At 43.1% G+C, this 21836-nt stretch overlaps 1 long non-coding RNA gene across 1 annotated transcript; it reads right to left on the bottom strand.

Annotated features, from left to right (window-relative positions):
- Positions 1–2795: 2795 nt before the first annotated feature.
- On the bottom strand, positions 2796–20397 carry LOC142104110 (uncharacterized). Its single transcript, XR_012679514.1, has 3 exons — positions 20324–20397; positions 19417–19489; positions 2796–3005 (listed from the first exon to the last, which is right to left on the bottom strand). It is a non-coding gene; the product is annotated as an uncharacterized LOC142104110 (long non-coding RNA).
- Positions 20398–21836: the final 1439 nt, after the last annotated feature.

Raw genomic sequence — 21836 nt, forward strand, 5'->3', positions numbered from 1 at the left:
TGCTTTTCTCCATTTCAGTCCCTATTACTCTATGCTCCATTACTAAATTCCCCATATTCTGGCCGTACATATTTTTGGACATGGTGTTGCCTGAAAGGATAACAGAAACACTATGTCAGCCAAAGCATTGCGTGGGGTGTTGTTCAGCTTCCTGCGGTTTTCGTTCTGCCTTCAGAGAAAACAGCGCCTCCAAATCCAAATCCTGCACTTCCTTACTTGGAGAAAACGAGGTGCGTGCCCAGTCGGATTGGCAAAGGAAGGAAGATGTTGATCTCCGGTGCTTGAGCTGACTCAAATTAGGGCCAGATGGGAAGAGTTAGGGAAGGAAAGCTGGACCAACAAAGAAAGTTTGTGCAATGATCCAATATCCAGCATTATAACTGGTGCTTTGTCAGCGAAGTCATGACAGTGATGGCAGTACATGTATACACACGTGAGACATGTAACTATAGGAAGATAATTGCTTCCAGGTTTCTTGGCTTTCAAATAACGTCTTGCTTGGACAAGTGGTGAAAGAAGGACCCATTATAGCCATCATCACTAGCTTCAGACATCCTCCTCTTGAAATCAGTGAATGGAAAATATGAGACAAGGTAACACTCAGCGGAGATCTGGCCCCATTCTGAATGAGAGACACAGTTACGTGGCCCCAACAAGCAGTGTCCTTGGCCTACTCATAGGCTTGAACTCATAACTATGCTCATTGCACCCAGGTGCCAGACATTTGGACGCGTAAAAACTGGAGGCAACGTGCGTTAGAGTATTGCGAGTCGGCTTTTACGGCACACTTATTTCTGATATGACAGTAACTGATGTTGCATTTGTCATCTGTTCCCCTTCTGTCAATTCAATGAAACCAAAGATTGAAAATAACGTTAAAAAGTACCATCTTTTCGGATAATTTTTCAAGCTCTAATGGAAATACATTAAAAAAACGCAAGTATCCGTGATGTCAGCTCCCAAGCCCACTCTATACAACACAGCTGCAGTGCTTACAGTGTGCATGGCCTCTCCCATGTCTCCCCAAGTTAGCAACAGAGTGACAATCACACCTAATAGGAACCACTGCACAACAACCAGAGCCGGATTTAGACCTCATAGGGCCCTAGGCAGGATACTGTTTTTGGGCCCCCTCCCTGAAACAATCCATTGCACTATATTTTTGCAGCCTACCATATACCCCTATAGTTACGTAGAAGTGAAAGCATGTGCCGCCGCATGCCTACGATATACCTCTATAGTTTAGTAGATATGAAAGCATGTGCCCCCAAAGGAGGTGAGGGCGTGGCTTGCATCTTTGGGGGCGTACCTAACATGTGAAAAGAGCAAGGCCACCCTGCTGCAGAAAAAGGCACCGCTAAATAATTACCAAGCAGTCCCGTTTTCTTAAGTAGTTGGGTCAAAACAACTTAATAAATATTGAAGTCAGGGCAGAAATACTTACTTAAGTTGTTTGCAAAAATAATACGCATAAATCCAAGTATGTGCTCTTGTCACTTTTGTCCCTCTATCATCACACTGTGCCCCTTCATTGTCACTTTTGCCCCTTCACAATATCACATGTGCCCTTTCACCATCACCTCTGTGCCCATCACCACCTCTGTGCCAATCACCATCTCCACCTCTGTGCCAATCACCATCACCACCTCTGTGCCCATCACCACCTCTGTGCCCTTCACCATCACCACTTCTGTGCCAATCACCATCACCACTTCTGTGCCAATCACCATCACCACCTCTGTGCCCTTCACCATCACCACCTCTGTGCCTCTTCACCATAACCACCTCTGTGCCCTTCACCATCACCACTTCTGTGCCAATCACCATCACCACCTCTGTGCCTCTTCACCATCACCACCTCTGTGCCCATCACCACCTCTGTGCCTCTTCACCATCACCACCTCTGTGCCAATCACCATCACCACCTCTGTGCCAATCACCATCACCAGTTCTGTGCCCCTTCACCATCACCACCTCTGTGCCCTTGACCATCACCACTTCTGTGCCAATCACATCTGTGTGCCCTTCACCATTACCACCTCTGTGCCCTTCACCATCACCACCTCTGTGCCCATCACCACATCTGTGCCCATCCATCACCACCTCTGTGCCAATCACCATCACCAATTCTGTGCCCCTTCACCATCACCACCTCTGTGCCCTTCACCATCACCACCTCTGTGCCAATCACTATCACCAATTCTGTGCCCCTTCACCATCACCACCTCTGTGCCCTTCACCATCACCACTTCTGTGCCAATCACCATCACCACTTCTGTGCCAATCACCATCTCTGTGCCCTTCACCATCACCACCTCTGTGCCCATCACAATCACCACTTCTGTGCCCCTTCACCATCACCACCTCTGTCCCTCCGTTGTTTTACTTACCTTTCTATTGCCTTTCTTCTCCGGCGCGCTGCTCCTCCTCTGTCAGTCCAGATTTAAAAAAAAATATATAAAAATGAGTCACGTGATCGCTCGTCGGGTCCCGGCAGCCTCTCCTCCTCTCTCTATCACTGAGACATTGAGAGGAGAAGAGGCTGCCGGGACCCGATTCGCGGCACCCGACCCCCCCTCCCCCGATTCGCGGCACCCCCCCCCCTGCACGAGCCACGGGGGGGTGCCGTGAGTCGGGGGAGGGGCCGAATTTGTTTATTTATTTTTTAAAAAAATTGCTCCTGTCCCCCCCAGCTGTGCCCCCCGAGAGCCGCCGCTAGGCCCTAGGCAGGTGCCTAGGTTGCCTAGCGGTAAATCCGGCCCTGACAACAACACGTAACACATACATATATAACACCTACCTAGTTCTGTGACATTTCTCCCACAATGCCTTTCTTTTCCGGAGTGATAAGGGCTCTGTCTTCTCTTTTAATCCCTTTGTCTCATGTCTACATCTTACAGTCTCCTGTGGTCTTTTTCATCATACCCGGCTCTTGTTGTTTGATTAAACAGTGGCTATTAGTAAGCGCACCCTTATTGAAATTGCAGGCGTTTGTGATGTAAAGTCTGAAATCAAGATAAATCATGTCAGACATTTTTCCACTTTTAATGAGACCCTGCAACCAACAGAATTCAAGTGAAAACAAATAGACAATTTTTACAAAAAAAAGTGAAAAACAACTCCAAAAACTGCAATACCTTGGTTGCACAAGTGTGCACATCCCTATCATTATGGGTGTGTAGCTGTGTTTGGAATTAACCAATCACATTCAACATCATATTCAAAGGTAATTCGCATCCCATAGATTGTAAGCCTGTGAGCAAGGTCCTCTTACCTCTTTGTCTGCTTTACCCAGTTTGTTTATTACTCTGTTTGCTCCCAATTGTACAGCGCTACGGAATATGTTGGTGCTATATAAATAAATATTGATGATAATGATGATACACCTGCCAGCCATGAAAGTGATGAAATCCAAATAAAGATCAGCCAATCTGTTAGAAAATCTGTTCCACAAACTATGTATTGCAATTATAGCCAATGAGCCAGACATATGATGAAAAACATTGAACTGTTTATTGCAGAGAAAACAGCAATCCAGAGACCGGGCCAAGTTATAAACAGATTTTCAGGAATAGCAGATAGCAGGAGTAATGCAATTGTCAGGTTACATCCACGAGAGATACAGGTGATCGATTAATGCTGTACAAGGAAACAGGAACTGGCTAAGCATGGATATCCACAGACACAGAGAAAGCAGGCAGAGATCCAGGGAACAAACATAAACAGGCTCAGGAACTTCAATGACCAGCACAGGAAACTGGGATAGGCAGGCATATATAAGACTCAGTCAGGTGTGAACAGCAGCACCTCGGGAGGATCACATGTACTGTAGGGTAATATAAACACTAGAAACACAAGGTAGATCATAACACCGTTCCTGTAGGACTTCCGTGCAGTTTTCTCGGTTGCATCCTACTGGGATAGCAATGGCCCTCGGTCGCTATGGAAGGGGCCCCAAGAAGGTTCTGTAATAGGCCTAAATTCCTCTTGGCTTCCCTGGGTCAGCATGGAGTTTCAAAAACATCTTGTGGATCAGGAGAGGGGTAGAAATAGAAACTCAAAGGCATCACATGTACCATGGAACACTGAGAATATTATTATCAATAAGTGGAGAAAATGTGGAGCCACAGGGACATTGCTAAGACCAAGATGCCAACCCCAAAGTTGACAGTTTCAAAACAAATTTTCAAAACCTTTAATTATGCTTTTGTTGCAGGGTGTAAGTGTATCTGATGTATGCGTCACATAAGCCTTGCGCATAGGCTACTGGTGCAGAGCTGGGTGTAGCTTCTGGTGCCTCTGTCTCGTCAATGACTCACAAAACCATGAAAATACCCCAGTTTTTAAAGGAACTTATGAATTTATGGGCTAGGATGGCAGCATCTGCAGAGATACAAAGCTTTGACCAGGCTGATGTGAGAATTTGTGCAGAACATGGCCAATCCTGTTTTTTTACTGTAAAGCAAAATACGAGATTTCTTCTGGCAAAATGGGATTATTTAAATGAAATAAGGGGATGTAAAAAGTACATTTACATGTCTGTCCCTGCTTTGCGGCATCTTTTTTTCCACCACATAAGTACTTGATGCTCACTGACCCCCGTGTTTTGGTTTTGGTTTTGGATCTGGATTACCGTTGTGTTTTGGTTTTGCCAAACCGCCCTTGCGTGTTTTGGTTTTGGTTTCTTTGGTTTTGTTTTGCAAGTTTGTTTAAAAATCAATGTTTTTGGGCATAAAATAACCGAATTTAGGGCTCCACCTGTTTCTTGGATAAGTAAGGTAATTCTAAAGCTAATAAATTAGGAAGAAAACAGTTTAATCCCTGGTAGGCTGTCCTTAATTCTGCACACAAACCTGATTGTCTTCCTCTCCATCTTAGCCTATTGGCAATGCAGCCATCGTCTTTGGGTGTATATTACACTTATAGTTAAATATATAAAGAAATGGACAAAGGCAGTTTGGTTTCTGTCCCAATAGCCCCCCCCCCCTTCCACTTGTAGTTAAATAGAAAAAAAGCAGCCTGCATAGACTGACCAATATAAAAAATAAATGGACCAAGGTAGTTTGGTGGCTGTCCATGACCCCCCCCCCCCCACCCTCCACTTGTAGTTGAATAGAAAAAAAGCAGTAGAATTAGAATATAAAAAGAAATGGACAAAGGCAGTTTGGTATCTGTCTGCATCAGATCCCCTCTCCACTAGGAGTAAAATAGACAACTATTCAGCTGTTATATAATCTAGAATATAAATATAAATTGAGAAAGGCAATTTGGTATCTGTCTGCATCATAATCATCAACATCATCATTAGTGCTCTCGTCGCCTACACAAATTTCCCCCTCATCCTCTTCTAATTCCAAAGTGGCATCCTCAATTTTTGTATCACCGGCTACACTCGGGCTGTTCAGGCACACATCAGCAGAACTGCTGAAAGGACCCTTCTTTATGGGTACACTAACAGAATGTTCACGATTATACATACCACTGGTGGATGGACTCTCCACAGGGATTGGTGTCATTTCTGATTCAGAGCATAGATTATCCTCTAATGCCTTACTGTTTTCTTGCAGCTCGGCTTTGACGCATAACAGTAGTTGTGCACCACTTTTAGACTCCAAATTACTTGGTCTTGCTTGGTCACGAGTGACTGTACAAGAAGAAGGCTCAGTAACATTTTTTGATCTGCCACTAATAGAGAAAGGCGAAGGCCTCATTCTTTCTTTGTCACTGCGTGTGTAGAATGGCATGTTGGCAATTTTGTTTTTATCGGCAGCTAACTTTTCCTCAGTTACACTTCTTTTTCGCTTCAACGCGGAAATTTTTTTGCCGGTGTGTGTTTTTTTCCCTGATTTAAAAAGACTATGTACTTTTGCATCGCCTTTCCCAGATGACGTACTGGGAACACTACCATCAGGACTGGTGACAGAACCTGGTTGCTGATTCTGCTCATGCTCATATGTGGACTGCTTTGAATCCATTTTAATGAGCCCAAAGCACTTGTAGTGCCAAAAATTGTATTAGATAGATACTGCTGACAAAGATGCCTTTTTTGACAGCCAGAAAAATTAGTGTAAAACACTGGGGAATATTGGACACCCCAAAAGTACTTGGAGTGCAAAATATTGTTTAAGATACTGCTGCTGACAAATATGACTTTGGACAGCCAGAACAATTACTGAAAAACACTGGGGAATATGGGACACCCCAAAAGCACTTGGAGTGGCAAAAATTGAAAAAAGCCTCCTCTATCCTCCTCTCTAACAATTGCTAATACAATTGGTATTAATATTAGAATTGTATAGAATAGAATTGAAACAATAATGTGTACAATTATTGCTCTGTCCCTGCGCTAATATAGCCTGTGACCTAACCCTGCTCTCTCCCTGTGTCAAATGGTGATGGATTGCTGTGGAGGTATTTATGCTTTTTAAATCTCGTGAGAACCGAGCTCAGAAATACGAATACGTCACGATGACGTTTTGCCTCGATTTCGGTTCCGAATGGGCGGGAGAGTACCGAGCCTGCGGTACTCGGATAGGCGAAATTCGGATGAATTTGGATCTCGGGGAACCGAGCCTGCCCATCTCTAGTAAAAACACCCATTTTCGCTGCCAATGGAGTTTTTCGGCCTTTAATAGATTATCCCCTAAGTGTATCTTAACGCACCTTAGAGAGAGTTGCCCAGTAAGTCTAAAAGAAATGTACTTTTGTAGAGGAAAATATTCAAACACGCATGTAACCAGCAACATGACACATGATAAACAATATATGATGTTGTTCCTACTACCAGTAAACTCTTTTGCTTAAAAAAATGATGGCAGTCTAAATTAAGACAACGTACTCTACAACTTTAAACAGGTGTAATTTTCTAACTTGCTGCATAAGAAATACTCAACAGCACGTTTGTCAAGAATATAAAAGTATAGCCCTGAAACTAATTTACAGTATTTTGCTTTCCAAGCGTTTCATAATCACTGACTGGATACCACTACATTTACCAGAATCCAGAGAAACACATTATTCAGAGTTGAATAAAACATCAGCTATTTTTTAAGAAAACGGAAAAAAAATAATGACTATGATTTGGAACATTCACTTTGCTTAATGTCAATTATGAGATTTTATACATCCCAATCACGTTATTCAACAAGTTAGGTTCCTGAGCAATCAACTAACAGGCTTTGGAGCAACAAGGAAGCAATCGTTTTGAGGTTCCTACAACTGACCTTCCCTTGTCCAAGAATAAGAATAATTGTTCTGAGAATAAGGGCACCAGTTGAAAAATACTTAATGTTTTAATCACCGAAGCTGGATTCCAAAAGCTTGTCCACAAAGCACATCGGGGCCTTCATTCTGGTTGCAAAAAGACATTACAAGATGCCAATACTTAAATTAAAGTGAACTATTGTTGTTATTTAAACACGGTGCGAGAGTTTATTTAAGTTAATGGTGGAAGAAAGTGAAATCTGGACACATTGATTCTCATAAAGTAGACGTTGTGTATATTAAAAATTTTGGAAAGCGGACAGTTAGTATTTGAAGCAGAAATGTTGCTACCCCACAATAACTGTGCCTCGCTTAACTAGTTAGGAGAAAATCCAGCTACTAAGTGCAAAATATGCACCTCGAAAATTTATTTTGTGTTGAGGAAATGGGGAGGGTGGGAGGTTACAAGCTGACATATAGAGTGTAACCTAGACTTCACCTCTAAAATCATACTTGCCAACATTAAAACCTATTAAAAAAATAGTGCATGCTGCATATAGATACTGTCCGGCTCTATTTTACACTGCATTTTAGATATACTTGTCTACTCTCCGAATTCCGAATTGAAGTGGACGTAAGCGGGTCTTGATGACCCAGTGGGGGGGGTTCAGGTAGCAAGTGCAGAGGGGTGATGTTGAAGCGATCTTTTCGCCGCGCTCCCACACCCTGTTACGTAATGCCACGAATCGTATTATCAAGCAGCGCATCTGATCCACTTTAGTTCTATAATGGGTGGAATCCAGAAGAAAGGCCTGCACTTCTCGGAGTCCGGGAGACTTCCTGACTTTTGGGAGTGTCCAAGTTTAAAGTTTGGGCAGCACGGTGGCTAAGTGGTTAGCACTTCTGACGCACAGCGCTGGGGTCATGAGTTTAATTCCCGACCATGGCCTTATCTGTGTGGAGTTTGTATGTTCTCCCTGTGTTCGCGTGGGTTTCCTCCCTAGTCTCTCTCTCTCTCTATCTGTGTGTGTGTGTGTATGTTAGGGAATTTAGACTGTAAGCCCCAATGGGGCAGGGACTGATGTGAATGAGTTCTCTGTACAGCGCTGCGGAATCAGTGGCGCTATATAAATAAATGGTGATGATGATGAAAATTTAAAAATTCATTTGAATATGAATTTTTTTTAAAAAATACTTCATTAATACATTGAAAATGCTTTATTCAAGGAACAAACTGATTTTTAACGGCTTTGTTCTGTTGTTTTATTCCTGAGATGACAGCACTGGTATTGCGGTGCCATGGGGAAGCCCGTACCTCCCAACTGTCCTGATTTCAGCGGGACAGTCCCTAATTTAGCACTCTACCCGGTGTTTCATCCAAGGACATGTTTGTTCCGCGGGTAGGAATGTTAGGGGGGAGGAGATATTAAATGGGCAGCCTAGCACTGGCCACGTCCCCATCTTGACGTGACCACACCTCCTGTCCCGCTGCCGAAAAAGCCAGCAAAACTTACCACTGGCAGCGTTTCTGCTGGTGATAACAATGTTATTGTCCTTTCGCGTATTGAGTGTAGCAAAAATAAGCCTTATTGCCACTAATAGAGCTTTTTGCGCTCTCATATATTTCCTTTATTTTCATCTTTTATTTCTCTAGCCAAAGTTGTTGTTTTCTTTTTTAAAAAAAAGTCTTTGGCTAAAAACTTCACTGGCAGATGTCCCGTATTTTTCTAAATTTGTATCCGACACACTTAGCATTAGACCAAAGAGATGCAGCTATTTGTTATGGAGCTATTGGGAGTATTAAGTATGTAACAGAAAACAGAATTGTGGATGTGAAAGATTACCTTGGTAGTTCATTGGCTCAGTGAGTACGTGTGCACCTGACAGCTGCGTGCATATCTCATTTAAAACGTGAGATTCTGGCATGAAAGGACGATTGGTTGTGAATGTTCAGTTGTTATTTTCTTGTAGATTATCTTAATCTTTAATTATTTAGCACTGAACAGAGCCAGATAGGCTTTTTTTTATTTATTTCTAGTAAGTAGTAATAAGCAATTGTATAGAAACAGAGTACATGTATTTTCACAACAAATGAAGAGCTGCCTCGCCTTTCAACACTGGCTAAAGGCAAAAACGAACTTGTCTTTATTTTAAACTCAGGTTTCTCCCCCATCTTTGTTCACATTCGCTTGTTTTCGAAACTCAGCGCCATTTGGCTATTTCAATGGGTCACGGCAATCGTTCCTGGTCACTTATTTTGTTTGCATTAACATCAGAACCAGTGCCGTAACTAGACATTTCAGTGCCCTGGGCGAGACAGGGCACCGGCGCCCCCCATCGAAGTGGGAGTGACATTTGCCAAGTGGGTGTGGCCAACCTAATGTGGGGATGTGGCTAGAACTTTACTGAAATAATTCTGCTACACATATTTGCAAATGCATGATATATATATATATATATATATATATACATACAGTAGTGGGATGCATATAAATTAACAACCGGTTAATATTTTTAACAAATTTAATCTTTTTTTTAAAACTTTAGATTTTTATTTTTCCACTTTAGTAAAACTGAATGCCCAAGTGTGGACTTTCAGTTCCACTGTACCGGCGCACATATGCAAAGATTGGCTCAGTCAAACAGTATGTTAAACTGCAGTGATAAGCGATTTCACTTACTCACCTCACTCCAAACATGCTGTCTTCTCCGTGTGCGGGAATAAGGACAAGGGCTCTTGCCACACTCATGCTCTGTCACGTGATGTGGATGACTAATAAAAGGGCGCCTTTATTCTCACTGAGGGGGGCACATACAAAATTGTAGAAAGAGGGACAATCACAACAGGAAAACAGACATGTGGGAGATGATAGAGGCATAAACAGAGGTGGTGGGCCAGAGATACACATGAGACATACAATCATAGGGAAGAAGGAGAGAACAACATTGAGTGCCTGAGTTATTCTCAGGAATGGTGACATATTGAGTGACCCCATGCAATATGTCACAATTCCTACAGCAGAAGTGGCAATACGTGATACCATGCCACAGATCTTATTAGAAGATAAGCAACTGCTTTTGAAATAGGTTTTTCTGACTTCAGTTTAGCAAAAAGTCCCAACATTAACAGCATAAAAAAAACATATAAGAAATTGTAAGACACACAAACATGGGGTGGGGAAGAAGGAGTCAGGGGACACCAATCCAGGAAACAGGGAAAGAGTATAAGTGCTCAGTGGCAGCTCACCTGAGAAGTGGAAGAGGTGGGGGAGGGCCTGAGCTTCCTAACAAAATGCCTGAGCAGTGACTTCTCTGTTGTAACAGGCAGCGCGTGGGCCATCGTGCAGAGAAAGTCCCGTTGCAGCCTGTCAGAAGGCAACGCTGTGTGCTGCACTGATAAGCTCACAGTCACCGGTGACAGTAGGAGGCGGGGTTATAGGGGCAGCTAACGTGCAGAGCAGGCAGCCAGCATTCACATATATCGTCTGGCAGTTTCTGACAGGAAGTGAAGACTCATGCACAGGTGGGTTGGAACTGGGATTCTGCTCCTCGGATCGCCGTCTCTTGCACTTGATACCCAGCGCCTCTGCCAGGTCTGCTCCTTGCTTGCTTTCACAAGTTCTATTTCCCTTGTCTACCGGCGCAGAGCTGATTGTGTCATATTTACGCAGCGGCTGAGGAACAGTGACAGATTTCGAGTGCTGGGACAGCGGGGCCCCCCCTGGGAGTAAATCCGTCCCTGCACAGAGGGGAAGGTAGTGGGCGGCTGCTGCGCCCCCTTGGGCTTGCGCCCTGGGCGACGGCACCGCCCGCACCACCCTAGTTACGGCTCTGGTCAGAACTATATATCAGAATGGAGGTGTGAATGAGCGCTACAGAGGGCGTGGGCATGAAGTTAGAGGGGCTGTCTAGCCTGCACCTGTCACCATCCTTGTCTCTCCTACTTACTTATCCACAAGTTCTTGTCCAAGGATATCTCGTTATCTGCAGTCTTTACCATGGGTATATGTCAACCTTTCTACATTTTTCTTTCATGTTTTCTTTATATTTTGGAGAACAACTATTCCCTTATATTTTAAAATGAATTTCAGTTTATACCTCTTCCTAGCACAATTTTGCATCCCCAGAAGTCTTGTGCCACCCAAAAGCCTTGTGCCCTAGGCTGTAGACTAGTCAGCCTATTGGATAATCTGGCAGCATGGTGGCTAAGTGGTTAGCACTTTTGCCTCGCAGCGCTGGGGTCATGAGTTCAATTCCCAACCATGGCCTTATCTGTGTGGAGTTTGTATGTGCTCTGCGTGTTTGCGTGGGTTTCCTCTGGGTGCTTCGGTTTTCTTCCACACTCCAAAAACATACTGGTAGGTTAATTGGCTGCTAACAAATTGACCCTAGTCTGTCTGTCTGTGTGTGTGTGTGTATGTTAGGGAATTTAGACTGTAAGCTCCAATGGGGCAGGGACTGATGTGAATGAGTTCTCTGTACAGCGCTGCGGAATTAGTGGCGCTATATAAATAAATGGTGATAATGATGGCCCTGTGCCTAAGCCTGCTATTGTCAGAGGTGGGAATATTATACTGGGTCTTGTAGCTCCACAACAACTAAAGAGCCGCTGGTTGCTTAAACCTACTATCGTCAGCACTTGGTGTGGCATGCTGGGACTTGTAGTTCCACAACATATGGAGCATAGGTCGTCTCTGGACTATTGTATCACTTCCCCAATAAGATCTCTAAATCAGCTTAGGGCAGAACTTGTACATCTTTTTAATTACCTTAATCAAAGACATACGTTGACAATAATAAAATACTTTTTTGACAACAGATATTTGGCCCAAATATTATGATTGACAGTATAGCATATTCTGATGTTTGGGTGGAAAAGATCATTTATATGTGGCAATGTACCCTTTACAGAAGTTAGAAGTCCATAGGAGTTCTGTGACCATTTAGAAGTTTACAGAACCGAGAGGCGACTTCTAAGATCTGTAATAATTTACAGTAATCGGGGAATAATTCTTTATAAAACACAAGTGATGAACACTGAAGTGATGTCATTGGAGCTCACTGTTTATATAGATATTATCACCACTCGTATATTATAGGCAGAATAGTATATTTACTATAAGACGTCCTTTCAGTTATGGATAATCTAAACTGTTACCAAAATGTTCTCCTCATAAATAATAAGCAAACGTGGTCTCCATCTGGCTTTTATAACAGAATAAGGTGGAAGAATAACTAACGTATTTATTAGCTCATTTCCTGTAATACTCCCTGAAGAGGTGAACTTATCCTTGTATAACACGTGGGTCATTTCCTTAACTGTAATACTATTTCCATGTAGGATCTTCTCCCCCACTTCACTATTTAATACATATTTAATGTATATAACACAGTTAATTTTGCATGAAATACAGGGGCCTTTTTATTGGTGAGGGGCTTTCAGTTACATTTACATTAACAAATAAATCAGTTAAAATATTAAAAATAAACTTACTTAAAAGATTCCCCAAAAATATTTAAAAAATCCATACATTGAAAAATGCCTGATTCAAAGAATAAAGCATTTTTTAAAATGATTTTTATCAGTGGCTGGGGGTACAAATCATACTTACCAACTTTTGTAGCCAGCTGTCTGGGAGGAGACTCATCTTGGGGGCATGGCCACGTGAATTGCGTCATTAGGCCACGCCCCCTGTCAATCTTTGACCATTTAAGCCTATCGGTGGGTGGGGATGGGCCAGGAGGACACGTTTAGCCCCGCCCCCACCCACTTCACAGGCAAGGTGAGCTGGACCCAGGATGTTTTCCTGCTTTCCCAGGAGTCTGGGAGAAGTCCCAAAAATGTGGGAGTCTCCCGAACATTCCGGGAGAGTAGGCAACTATGGTACAAATATTTGTTATATAGGATTCCCTGTGCAATAGGAAGGGGAAACCTACATCAGTGAAAGGTGGTGAATCTTATCATTGGCAGTGTTATCACCGGCGGTAACCCTTTGATGTAGAGGGTAACATGAAAATAAGCCCGATCGCTGCAAAATAAATCCAGTTTTTATCAGCAATAGGGAGTTTCACCCTTTGATAAATATGCCCCATAGTTATGTACCCTAATAGACAAATAAAGAGATATTGTGATTCATTTACAGAAAAAATGCACCCACAACTCATTTAATTTGGCAAAAATGCGCCTGTTTACCAGACTTGCACATACATAGATGAACACACATTCTGGCTTTTGGAACTGCCCCCTGGAAATGACACCTAGTTGGAAATGCACATAGTGGAAAGAGTGAAAACGTAATTTCAATGTCTTATCTATTACTGCTTCATTATTTTTCACTTTCCATTTTTCTCCAAAAATACTGCTCATTTCAGCCTCATCTGTTTTTTTATTATCAAATTATCAAAAGGTATCCCGTTGACATACCACTCAATGCCCACTAAGAAGGGCACCAAGACGGAGAGATGTAATTATGACTTCAGGGGGCATGTTTAGCACTTCTTTCGGGCTAGACCACCTTTCTATTCTCATAGAAAAAACAGTCAGTATTTAACTTATGTGCAAAACAGAAAACTAATTTGCACCCCTTGCATTGTAACATGGTTTTGTCCAGGATACTTAAATAAGAAGTTTCTTAAGTTAACATCCTTAATGAATCAGGCCCCTGGCCTCTAGCCACCAAATTGGAGATCTGTTTTGTATACTAGCCATTAGACTAAGTTTTATCATTGGGTGAAAAGCATTGTTGCTGGCGAAAACTAGTGTTTTCAGCAGTAATAGGGCTTTTTTCATTTCTTTTCAAAATTTTGCCCTACATTACTGCAATAACCCTTGCTGGAGGTAAACTGACGTCTACCACTTGCTTTTGATTTGGGAAGCCTATTTAACAAGCATCTCAGTGGTACTTGAAGCGCAGCAATTCCTGTTCTGTTCTCGCCATCTCAAGAATGACGATAACAGGTTAATATCATTTTACAAATCTATATTCTTTGAATGAAGCATTTCAGTATTTTTTTTGTTTTCTTTTAACATTAGTGGAAGTCAAAACAATGACTGGTATCCTCCAGCACCCCTGGCAATATTTGAATTAATTTTTAATCATTATTTATTATATACTGTAGTCACCAGAATAAAGGTTAGGGGGTATATTTACTAAACTGCGGGTTTCAATAAGTGGAGATGCTGCCTGTAGCAACCAATCAGATTCTAGCTATCATTTTGTAGAATGTACTAAATAAATGATAACTAGAATCTGGTTGCTATAGGCAACATCTCCACTTTTTCAAGGGCTGTGTTTATCAGGTTCTAGGGTGTACTAAATTTCTGACAGTTTCTCTGTATTGTCGAACATCTTTAATTGCAATGTAAACTAATTAACACATAATTATTGAGAAGACCAGCCGTAAACTATGCATCTCCCTCTATGTTTAGTATTCCCTGCTACAATACAGGATATTGTGTATTTAAATTAGCTGTTTGTTTTGAATTAAGGATTATGTGCCAAAAATCTCATGTGATCATTCGAAGCCAAACAGAATCCTGGCAGACTTAATACAGCTTGATGACATAGTTTCTCAGAAGAACAGTGATCATTCTCCTGCCAATGTAGAACGTTTATACTTTTACTAGTACTTAATATTTATATTTGCCTAGATGGATAAAATAGTAAACTTAGAGAAAAACACTGTACAGATTAGAGATGGTCACTGACCCCCATGTTTTGGTTTTGTATTCGGTTTTGGATCTGGATTACCGTCGTGTTTTGGTTTTGGTTTTGCAAAACCGCCATTGCGTGTTTTGGTTTTGTTTTTGTTTGCTTTTGTTTTGCTATTTTGTTGGAAAATCGATGTTTTTGGGCATAAAATAACCAAATTTAGTGCTCCACCTGTTTCTTGGATAAGTAATGTAATTGTAAAGCTAATAAATTATCAAAAAAACAGTTTAATTCCTGGTAGGTAGGCCTTCCTTATTTCTACACACAAACCAGATTGTCTTCCTCTCCATCTATGCATATTGGCAATGCAGCCATCGTCTTTGGGTGTATATTCCACCCTACACTTATAGTTAAATATGTAAAGAAATGGACAAAGGCAGTTTGGTTTTTGTCTCTATAGGCCCCCCTCCAGTTGTAGAAAACACAAAAAAAATCAGCCATTATAGACTGTACAATATTATTTGAAATGGACAAAGGCAGTTTGGGGTCAGTCTGTGTATGACACCCTACCCATAATGAGAAATTGCCAAAACAGTAACCTTTCAAGATGGTACGTGATATGGAAATGCCCCAAGTCCCTTTCCTCTTTGGGGGTAGATTGAACCCTAGACTTAAATAGAAAGTTTTAAAAAGATGTTATCGTCATCATCTGGATCTTCATCCTCACCCTCATCAGTGTGTACGTCATCATCACAAACTATCAATTCATCACCTCTTTAATCCGCCATTAGAGAACAGTCAGTGCTTGGATGTCTTTGATGGTGAAGGCCTTCCTCGTGGAAGATGTAGTTCATTTTTATAAACATAATTTTCTCCACATTTTTGGGAAGTAACCTTCTACGGTGATCACTGACTAAGTTCCCGGCTGTACTGAATACTCGTTCAGAGTACACACTGGAGGGTGGGCAGCTTAGGTATTGCAAAGCAAGTTTGTACATGGGTTTACAAATGGCCTGCTTTTCCTCCCAGTAAGGAAAGGGACTGTCTGACATTTCCATATCAATTACCTCTTGAAAATAATCCTCCACCATCCTTTGCATGTTTATACTCGTATTGGATGTAGTTATGGGCAAGGTGACACATTTTTTAGAAAAATCCTTCAAACCAGCCCAGATGTTAAATTGTTCTGGTCTGCCCCCTGCGTCTACCCTGCTTCTTTTTTGGAAATTTAACTTTTTACGAGCAGCAGCAGCTTGAGAAAGTGAAGGAGAACACGTCGTCAAGCCGAGGCCCAGTTCAGCGGCCAAATTGCTGAACAATAGCTCCTTGCAACAGTTCACATCTCGCTCATTTACAAGTAAAAACTCAATGTAGGTCTTAAACCTTGGATCAAGCACAGTGGCCAAAACGTACTGATCCGAGTTCAAGATCTTAATAACTCGAGGATCATTGTGAAGCGAATGAAGTACTTGATCGACAAGGCCAACATACTTTGCTGAATTGCTTGCTTTCAGCTCCTCCTTCAGTTTCTCAAGCTGCTTTTCCAATAGTCTAATTAAAGGAATGACTTGGCTCAAACTAGCAGAGTCTGCACTCACCTCACACGTCACAACTTGAAATGGTTTCAGCACCTTGCACAGCACTGAAAGGATTCCCCACTGTGCAAGAGTGAAATACATCCCCCCTCCTTTCCCAATGTCATGGCTTGTGCAATATGCTTGGATGGCTTTGCGCTGTTCCTCCATCCTCTGAAGCATGTACAGGGTGGAATTCCACCTAGTTACCACCTCTTGCTTAAGTTGGTGGTTGGGCAAGTTAAACTGCTCTTGGAGCTGCTGTAACCTCCTACATGCTGTGGCTGAATGCCTGAAATGGCCTGAAATTTTACGGGCCACCGAAAACATCTCCTGCACTTCACGGTTATTTCGTAGGAAGCTCTGCACCACCAAGTTGATGGTGTGAGCAAAACAGGGAATCTGCTGGAAATCACCCAGCTGTAATGCTCGCACTATATTGTTGGCGTTATCAGAAATGACATACCCTGGGGAGAGTCCGAGTGGTATAAGCCATGCATCAATCACATCTCTTAGTTTGCGTAACAAATTGTCAGCTGTATGCCTGTTAGTGAAGCCAGTGATACAAAGAGTGGCCTGCCTGTGACAAATGTTACGTAGTGGTGTACATGCTACTGCTGGTGAAGGTGAATGACCAACCCAGTGGGCTGTCACAGTCATATAGTCTTTGGTTTGACCACTTCCACTTGTCCACATATCTGTGGTTAAGTGGACAGTGGACAGAATGGCATTTTTCAGCGCAATATCTACATTTTTACACACTTTTTGTATAGTTGTGGAATAGCTTTACGGGAAAAATGGTGTCACGATGGAATTCTGTGATGCGGACACAAAACCTCAATTAACTGTGAAAAACCAGCTGCGTTTATTGTGGATATTGGACGCAGATCTAACACTAACATTGCAGCCATGGTGTCTGTGATTCGCTTGGCGACTGGGTGACTGCTGTCATATTTGCTTCCCCTCGCAAATGATTGTTTCACAGTTAATTGCTGAAATGTAGGACTGCTCTTTTTCTTGACCTGCCTCTGGGCTGACGATTCACCCCCAGCAGCAGCAACAGCAGCAGCAGTGGGACTAACACTTTCTTCAGAGGAATCAATAATAGTGCAGGAGTTATCTAGCCTTAATAAGTGGGATGCAGGGCTAACTCCGAGCGCTACTGAGGATATTGATGAGGATGGTGTGGTGGGTGTATTTTGTAGCCGTCGGGATGTCGGTGACCGGAGGGTCTTAGCTGATGATGGAGTGTTGGGGTTTTATTTGGAAGAACTTTCAGCTTTTCCCAACACTTTGCCATGAACTCTGGTTAAATGGCGTAACATAGATGAGGTTCCAAGATTTTTAAGGTCCCTCTCTCGACTGACTGTGGCTTGACATACACTACAAATGGCTATACAATTTTTGTCTGGATTTAGGTAGAAAAAATTACACACATAAGAAGTGGATTTTTTTGTTTTATGCCCAGGCATGACAATGGCCTTTTTCTTGTCACGTGCCAGAACTGCTGCCACTGGTGCAGGACTTACACAAACAACCTCATCCTCATCAACATCCTCATTAGTGCCCTCATCGCCTACACAAATCTCCCCCTCATCCTCCTCTAATTCCAAAGTGGCATCCTCACTTGGTGTATCATCGGCTACACTCGGGCTGTTCAGGCACACATCAGCAGAACTGCTGAAAGGGCCCTTCTTTATGGGTACACTAACAGAATGCTCACGATTAGACATCCCACTGTTGGATGGACTCTCCACAGGGATTGGTGTCATTTGTGATTCAGAGCAAACATTATCCTCTAATGCCTTACTGTTATCTTGCAGCTCGGCTTTGACGCGTAACAGTAGTTGTGCACCATTTGTAGGCTCTGTAACATTTTTGGATCTGCCACTAATAGAGAGGCGAAGGCCTCATTCTCTCTTTGCCACTGCGTGTGTAGAATGGCATGTTGGCAATTTTTTTTTTATCGGCAGGTATCTTTTCCTCAGTTACACTTCTTTTTCGCTTCAACCCGGTAATTTTTTTTTTGGTGTGTGTTTTTTTGGCTGATTTCAAAAGACTGTGTAGTTTGACATCGCCTTTCCCAGATGACGTACTGGGAACACTACCATCAGGACTGGTGACAGAACCTGGTTGCTCATTTTGCTCATATGTGGACTGCTTTGAATCCATTCTAAGCCCAAAGCACTTGTAGTGCTACAAATTGTTTTTGACACTGCTGCAATATAGTAATTTTTTCACAGCCAGATAAATTTCAGCAAAAGAATGGGGGACACCCCAAAAGTAAATGGAAGTGCTAAATGTATTGTTTTTACAGTGCTGCAATATAGCACTTTTCTCACAGCCGGATACATTTCTGCAAAAGAATGGGGGACACCCCAATAGCACTTGGAGTGCCAAAAACTGAACAATAAACCCTCCTCTCTTCTCCTCTTACTGCTGTAACAATCTGGTATTAAGTTTTCAATGCTGTTGAATACGATCACTGTCCCTGCGCTGATATAGCCAGTGTGACCTAACCCTGCTCTCTCCCTCTGTCAAATGGCGATGGATTGCTGTGGAGGTTGGTATTTATGCTTTTTAAATCTCGCGAGATCCAAGCTCAGAAAAACGAATACGTCACAATGACGTTTTGTCTCGATTTTGAAACCGAATGGGCGGGAGAGTACCGAGCCTGCTCGACTCGGTACTCGGATACCCTAAATTCGGTAGGATTCGGATCTCGGGGAACCGAGCCCGCCCATCTCTAGTGCAGATTAACATGCAATACATGTAACATACGTTTGTTGAGATACTGCAACAGTCTCAGACTTCATGTCGTATGAGTGATTACACTGGAGGGACAGCAGGTGGAGCTGTTCCTAAATGTGTTATTGTGTTGCCACTCTGTATTATAGTAATGCACTCTATTGTACAAGGAATGCCCCCCCCCTCTACATACTTGACTTTGTCCTTTTGTGTTTAAAAGAAAAAAAGATAAGCCTTACCTCCTCCACTGGTCCAGATGCAGTGATGTTTGATGCAGAACACTGTCCAGACTCCACTGCAGACACAGGATTTCTAGAGTGGAGGTATCCAGGTGTTAGATTTCGGAAACAAAAAACTTGACACAGTAAGTCTATGAATTATGCACTTGTTAAAGGCAATGAACGGCCCTAACATGTCCCTTCATTACACATATGCTCCTGCATCACACCCACTGCACCCCCCTCCGCATCACACCCACTGCCCCCCCTTCTGCATCACACCCACTGCACCCCCTTCTGCATCACACCCACTGCACCCCCTTCCGCATCACACCCACTGCACCTCCCCTCTGCATCACACCCACTGCACCCCCTTCCACATCACACCCACTGCACCCCCCCTCTGCATCACACCCACTGCACCCCCTTCCGCATCACACCCACTGCACCCCCCCTCTGCATCACACCCACTGCACCCCCTTCCACATCACACCCACTGCACCCCCCCCCTCTGCATCACACCCACTGCACCCCCTTCCGCATCACACCCACTGCACCCCCCTCTGCATCACTTGCAAACTATAGTGTAGAAATTCTACCTCATAGTTTGAAAATCAAATATAGAGCATGAGGTGGAAAATAATATTGAATATTATTTGCCACCCCATGCTCTATATTTGATTTTCAAATTATGGTGGAGAAAATGACTATTTTATTGGCACCTCATGCCCTATACTTTATTTTCAAACTATGGGGTACAAATTTTACCCCATAGTTTGCAAGTCAAATATAGAGCATAAGGTGCCAAGAAAAGTAATTTTACCACCCCCCCCCATTTTTTTTACCTCCCTACTTCCTAGATTGGACTTTTACACCCTCTTTTTAAAAAATAAGTAAATAAATAAATAATTAGATTGTATTTACTTACTCTTTTTTCTCTGGTCTGGTCAGCAGAAGCAGGGGGGGGGGGGCTCTTCGAACCTCTTCTTTCTTCTCTTTTATCTCTTCAATGGCTGTTCCTCAGCTGCTTCACACAGGGGAGAGGAGGGTGGAGCAGTGCATGCTAGAAGGGGAGGGGTGTGGGGAAATAACTGTACTCCCACTGTCACTGACAGACAGTGTGAGATCAGGAGCAGGGACAGGAGAGCACATTGGACAGAGGTGCCGCTGAAGAGAGATCACATGATCACCGACAGTCAGTGATCACGTGTGAGTGCGGCTGCCGGGCGCATCAAATGGACTTTACAAATCAGCTGACGCCACGCCGCCGCTGCACCTCTGTCCCCAAACCGCTGGCTAGATTAGAAAATCTAGTCAGCGGCGCCCTGCAGGTCCCAGCGCCCCAGGCAACTGCCTAAGCTGATATAACTGCACAGTTTGTTATAAGGTTATTATTCCACAAAGAACTTCCTAAGAAAAATAAAGTTTTTGCTTTCCCCACGACACCACCACACTAGCCTCTGACATGTCAGTGATGGGCTCGGAATGTTACGAGGGCCTTTGATGTTATACAGTCTAGCGCCACATTCAGAGCCCATCACTGACATGGAAGAGTAGCAACAGCGGATTACACAGGTAAGAAGGTACCAGCTGCTGCTCCTCGAGGTCAGTGCTGAGAAGAAATCAAAAACTTTTGAGGGCCTAAATCATTAAGGCAGGCAAAATGAACAGATTGTGCATTTAATTCAGGCATACGAACGTCTGTATTCAGCTAGAAGCGGATCTGAAGAAACGTCTCTTGTCTATTACAAGTCTAACAGACAGTGCAGGATACAGGAGCAAGGCATAACTGAAAAACAGAGCAGGAGGGAACAGGAAACTAATATCCAATCTAGACAGACAGATAGAAGATGGTAAATCATACTTGCCAACTCTCCCTGAATGTCAGGCAGACTCCCTGAAATAGGGGTGATCTCCCTCACTCCCTGAAGAGTCTGGCATTCTCCCTGATGCTGAGCCAGTACAAGACGTGGTTGGCTTCGTCATCTGTGGCATGATGACACAGTTCAGAAATTGTGTCCTATGTCTATGTGATGATGCTTATGGAGGTGGCCATTTTCATGGAGACCAAGATTTAATCAAAGACTGACAGGTAAGACAATATGACTTCAGTAATGGAGACAGAAATGTAAAAGACACTTCAGTCTCTAGAGATTCATTAGCTGCTTTTCTTTAACGCGTAGTTGCCTACTCTCCCGGAATGTCTGTGAGGCTCCCGCATTTCTGGGAGACCTCCCGGGAGAGCAGGGCAACCTCCTGGTTCTCACCCCCGCAATAGATAAGTAGAGGGTGCGGGGCTTAATGACACAAATATCTCGTCATCTTAGCCACGCCCCCTGCTGTAATTGGCCAAAATTGTGACACACGTTTAGGGGCGCGGGACAAAATTATGCAATTTGTCAAGCTCTGTCCCCACACTCCCACCTCCCCCGGGATCTCCC

The sequence above is a fragment of the Mixophyes fleayi genome, chromosome 1, assembly GCF_038048845.1.
Source record: "Mixophyes fleayi isolate aMixFle1 chromosome 1, aMixFle1.hap1, whole genome shotgun sequence".
Lineage (NCBI taxonomy): Eukaryota > Metazoa > Chordata > Amphibia > Anura > Limnodynastidae > Mixophyes > Mixophyes fleayi.